The sequence below is a fragment of the Bombina bombina genome, chromosome 4 (genome assembly GCF_027579735.1).
Source record: "Bombina bombina isolate aBomBom1 chromosome 4, aBomBom1.pri, whole genome shotgun sequence".
NCBI classification, from domain to species: domain Eukaryota; kingdom Metazoa; phylum Chordata; class Amphibia; order Anura; family Bombinatoridae; genus Bombina; species Bombina bombina.
Window position 1 is genome coordinate 824,096,649 of NC_069502.1, and position 6,000 is coordinate 824,102,648.

The following is a 6,000-nucleotide window of genomic DNA, read 5'->3' on the forward strand; positions in this document are numbered from 1 at the left end:
TCTATGTAAAAATCGATATAGTATTAAAATTGAATATGATGTTCATTCATGGTTTTTTCGAATTTTATTTAGTACCTTTGTTTTCTTGGATAATTTGCTGCGATTTCGCTTGGCAAAAAAACAACCCGTCTCTTTTTTTTTTTATAAACAACGATCACGTTGTTTATATAGCCAATTGATTTTCTGGCCGTTAGGCGGCCGTCAATTGACGTCACAAGCTGATGCTTGATTGTGCGCATGCGCGAGTGATTATATCTCCTCCTTGAAAGCGAGCGTGTCCTCGTTTTGCGTATGCGCATTAGGAGTTTCAATTGTTTTCCAAACACCCACCGCATCGGATCGCATACTGTAACAAGTTTGTTACATTTCTATCGATCCATTTTTTACTCGCAGCTCTTTGATTTCAGTCTCGGTAAGTGTATGACATACTTTTACATCCCCATAATCGCAAACATTATATTTTAATAAAAAAAAAACGATCTGATTGGTTTGATTCATTCGGAATCTGTCTTTAATCTATGTTATTTATTTTTCTAATATATCTGAAATCTTCTAATATCTTTACTATGAATACATCTCGCAAACATGGAAAAAAATATATCTTAAAATTTAAATATAATTATTATTTATTTTTATAGTTTTAAATACATAAAAAGTACAAGTCCTTACATAGATATATTAAAATATATGATCGTTATTACCCGCTATATGCATAACAGAGCATTCACTCACTATGCTTATATTCTACTGCTGATTTGTATAAATAAATAAAATGACCATTATTGATGAATTAAATTTTATCAAATAAAATAACATTTGTATAAATAACAGAGTTACTTCATATAAATATTCAATCGGCCTTTATTCAAATACTTACAATCTGTCTAGCAATTGCGGAAGGAACGAACAAGCAATATTCACACTTTCGATAGTGTCGCTTCACAAATATAGTATTGAATGAGTCTCGCAACTCATTCAATACTATGTTGCTGATTTGGGACGCATGCGCTGCAGAGGACTTCGTTGACCGCGATTAACGCATGCGCTTTTGCGAGCGAACATTTTTGTGTGCATGCGCGGTAAGCAGAGAATAGATGTGCACGACTGTAGTTCTGACGTATAGAGCGGGTGGGACCGCTCTATACGTCTATGTATTGAAAACACGGAACTGCTGGATGGGAGGGGATTACGATCGTAAGGCACATTAAAATAAATGTTAGTAAATATGGTTAAATAAAAGTTTTTTTAAAAAATAAACCTAGCGACTACCTTGTAAGTTAGAAAAGGAAAATAAAGAGATATTAGTATTAGAATAACTTTACCTTCACTTTAAGAGTTTGGATATTGGGGCACTCCTATGTGCATTGGGCTGCAATACATGCTGCAACTACCAAGCAAGGAGTGAATTTAGGATTCAGCTCTAGAATAGTAGGAATTAGATGGATAGGACAGAGAGGGATGAAATGGAGGCAGCTGATCGAAGTGGCGGAGGTATCTAGGAGAAAGTGGAGCATGTACTGAGAGCCCGATGTAGTGATCATCCATTTTTACGAGGCAAAGATATAGGTTTAGAAGCTTTTATTAGAGTTGCAGAACAAGTGAAAAAGACCTGGTCCTAATTGGCATGGCCAGAAACTAACTTGGTATGGTCAAGTATTATCTCTAGGATGTTTTGGAGGGACTGTATCCCACAAAATGGAGGATATCAGTGCAAAAAAAAGTGAACCAGGCAGGAAGGAAAGTGATAGAAGAAATATGAGGCAATGTGCTAGATAATCGGGGTTAGAAATTTAGTAGTTGTACAAAGCTGATGGTGTTCACTAGACAAGCAAGGGCAACAACATATTCAAAGAGGACATCAGGAGTATGATGCAATCTTTTGTGGAGGTAAGAAAAGGTCACAATGGGAATTAAGGGTGGCAGGATCCTCTTTTGTTGGTAGGAAATATGGCGGCCTGGCACGTGGGTATGGCGGTAATAGGGGGAGGTATGTAGGGTACAGGGACATTGAGTGGTGGTTTGTCGGTCAAACTCAAATGCCCTCCTAGTCTGCAGACCTTTCAGCCTGTTATCTGCCAAGTTACACCTCTGAGTTGCACGTGGTTACGCTGGGCCGCCCATTTTCTTTACAATCTCCAATAGGGCTAATATCCAGCACAAATGTCCCAAGGTGTGTGCACACGCTGTGTAGGGTTAACTGCCAACCCCCAGAGATAATGCCAAATATCAAGAACACAGCAGCACCTCTTGTAATTTCGAAACCTTCTTTTATTCCATATCACATGGACAGCAAAAAGTAGTTAAAACAGAACAACGTTTTGGGTCAAGCACCCTTATTTATGTTCAAACAGTGTATGTACCCATTAACCAACTTAAGTACCTGTAGGCAGGTGAGACCACAACTCTTTAATTAACACTTTAAATATGCCTTTATGGTTTTCATTTGTATACACTGACCCCTAGTGGTCTACACCTATATATACTATTTTTCAATAAAAAAAATATTTATATAATTTAAAACACATCTAAACAGACATGGAAAGCAGCAGATCTACCATACAGATTTGTGTATGAAAATAAACTTTTCCTACTATGTGGCGCCACCTGGTGGCGCTACATAGATGATATCTTTGGCATTTGGTGGGGCGACATTGGTACCCTCCAGCGTTTTATGCTGGAATTGAATTCTGCAACAAGGAGCATGAAATTCACATTATCCTGGAGTGAGGAGTCTATAAACATTTTGGACACTAAGGTATAAGGATGGGGGTGTGCTAAAAACTGATTTGTATAGAAAGGATACAGATAAGAATAGTCTCCTTCACTATACTAGTGCACATGCCCCAGCTCTAATTAAGTCACTTCCTTTTAGCCAAATGTTAAGGGTGAGAAGAATTGTGAGAAATTATGCCTTAGCCCTGGTTGGACTAAAGGAGATGGGAGATAGATTTTTGGAGAGAGGTTATACACATAACATGATAGAGGATGTCATAAAAAAAGGTACTGGAATTACCGAAAGGAAGGGTCAATAAGGAGAATAGCCTAAATAAGAAATACCCTGACAAGTTGGTATTTATTTCTGAATATAATGCCTATGCCTTTAGCCCAAGAATTCCAAGAATATTACGAAAACATTGGCGCATTTTCAGTGAGTGTAACCCTGAAGTGAAAGCCTTTAAACAGCCGCCTATGCCAGCATACACTAGGCTCCCCAGCCTAAGAGATAAGATAATCTGGGCTGATGTGGGGAGCAAAAAGAAGAGTAGACAGGGCTTTATAACCGCAAAGAATAATGGCTGTTTCCCTTGCCTTAATTGTTCAAATTGTAACAATATGAATAAAGGAGATAGTTTCACTCACCCCTTAATGGGTCAGAATTTTAGGATTAAAGGGTACTATAATTGTAATTTTGAAAAAAAGGCCATACTATCTCACAATTAAGATTTCAAATTATTGATTATGTACACATTCCTAGAAGAGGAGGCAATAGGGAATTACTCCTTAAGAGGCGTGAAGCCTTTTGGATAAATAAATTAGTCATTAATCCCCAAAGGTATGAATAGGGAACTTGATTTGAGTGTATTTATATAAAGGCTGATTTCAGGGTTTATTTATACAAGTTATGTGATAGATTTTGCATTGTCTATGACTTAATCTGTTTGGTAGAACTGCTGCTTTCCATGTCTGTTTAGATGTGTTTTAAATTATAAAAATATTTTTTTATTGAAAAAATAGTATACAGTATATAGGTGTAGACCACTAGGGGGTCAGTATATAAAATTAAAACCATAAAGGTATATTTAAAGTGTTAATTAAAGAGGTGTGGTCTAACCTGCCTACAGGTACTTAAGTTGGTTAATGGGTACATACACTGTATGAACATAAATAAGGGTGCTTGACCCAAAACGTTGTTCTGTTTTAACTACTTTTTGCTGCCCATATGATATGGAATAAAAGAAGGTTTGGAAATTACAAGTGCTGCTGCTATGTTCTTGATATTTGGCACTTTTTTTACAATGCCGGCGCATTGAATTGTGTTACAATTTCTAGTGACTTATGGGATATACATTCCTACCAGGAGGGGGCAAAGTTTCCCAAACCTCAAAATGCCTATAAATTGTGACAATAGGTTATTACTCTGTAAAGATAAGTAATAGAATTGTTGAACCACAACTGCTGAGTTAAATAATATGTTTGTGTAGCAAGGATTAAACCGGATAGTAACAATAATTACTTTAAGAAAGTAATGTTTTAACCCAGGTATAATCACAGCAATTGATAGGAGGTAATACAAGAGCAAGGAGTTTCTATAGCTGAAAGCTGTAACAAGGAAATACATGCAGCAAGAAATCCTTGTCTATATACCACTGAAAGGTAAAACAGAGCAAAGACTGAGATAAGCAAGTTAACTGAATTCAGTGACAATTGAGAGGATAATAAAACTCTAGGTATAAGGCAGAGACAAGCTTAATACTGCTGTAAGGAAAAGGTACCTGAAAAGAGGATTTATATGAGCGCTTAGGGAGAGCGGTCAGTTAGGTGCAAGCTGGATGGCAGTTCAGAGCGGCAGCGCTAGCCGAAGTTGGCGTGTGACGTCACCGCAAGCGGAAGCTGGAGGAGCGGAACAGCTGTTCAGCCTAGATGGGCGTAGCAGGAGCGGAGTCAGCTGTAGGCAAGTGGAAATCTGCATCAGGCAGAGATTTAGATGCTTAGGAGCAAGGAGATCCAAAGTTAGAGCAGGCTGAAACACATTAGGGGAATGTGAATCAATATCAAGCAAGGAAAGGATATGGGAGGAGGCTTTTATAGGAGAGAGGAAATTGGTCATTTGATTTAAAGGAACAGATATGGCACTTATGAATGAAGCATAAAGGGGAGAATAAGCATAACATGACAGGATGCCCTCCCCAGTGAGCCGCTCAGTGGCTCATGGATGTGGACGGTCCGGGTTCCTCTGGTGGAAGCGAGAAATAAGCCTGGGGGCAGATATGTTGACAGCTGGTTCCCAAGAGTTATGTTCCTCAGAATAACCCTTCCATCGTACGAGGTACTGTAAATGTCCACGGAAGAATCTGGAATCTAAGATAGATTGGACCTCATATTCAATATTGGGGTCGATGCTCACCGGGCAAATCTGTTGGTTAGGAGAGAGGTCCCGTACAGTCCGATAAGGTTTAAGCAAAGAGACATGAAATGTCGGGTGTATTTTGAGAGTACTTGGTAATTGTAAGCGAACATCGTTCTCATTGATGATTTTGGTTATTGGATATGGACCAATGTATAGAGGTGAGATATTTTTACTAGGAGTGTTTAAACGAAGATTCTTGGTTGAGAACCATACTAAGTCACCAAGTGAATAATGCGGTGGGGGACACCTTCTTAGGTCATAATAATGTTTTTGTTTGTTTTGGCTTGATATTCTGTGACAATAGGTTATTACTCTGTAAAGATAAGTAATAGAATTGTTGAACCACAACTGCTGAGTTAAATAATATGTTTGTGTAGCAAGGATTAAACCGGATAGTAACAATAATTACTTTAAGAAAGTAATGTTTCTCCTGTTAAGTGTGGTCAGTCCACGGGTCATCATTACTTGTGGGATATTAACTCCTCCCCAACAGGAAGTGCAAGAGGATTCACCCAGCAGAGCTGCTATATAGCTCCTCCCCTCTACGTCACCCCCAGTCATTCTCTTGCACCCAACGACTAGATAGGATGTGTGAGAGGACTGTGGTGATTATACTTAGTTTTATACCTTCAATCAAAAGTTTGTTATTTTATAATAGCACCGGAGTGTGTTATTCCTTCTCTGGTAGAATTTGAAGAAGAATCTACCTGAGTTTTTTTCTATGATTTTTAGCCGTAGTTAAGATCATATTGCTGTTTCTCGGCCATCTGAGGAGAGGTAAACTTCAGATCAGGGGACAGCGGGCAGATTAATCTGCAAGAGGTATGTAGCAGCTTATTTTTTTCTGACAATGGAATTGATGAGAAAATTCT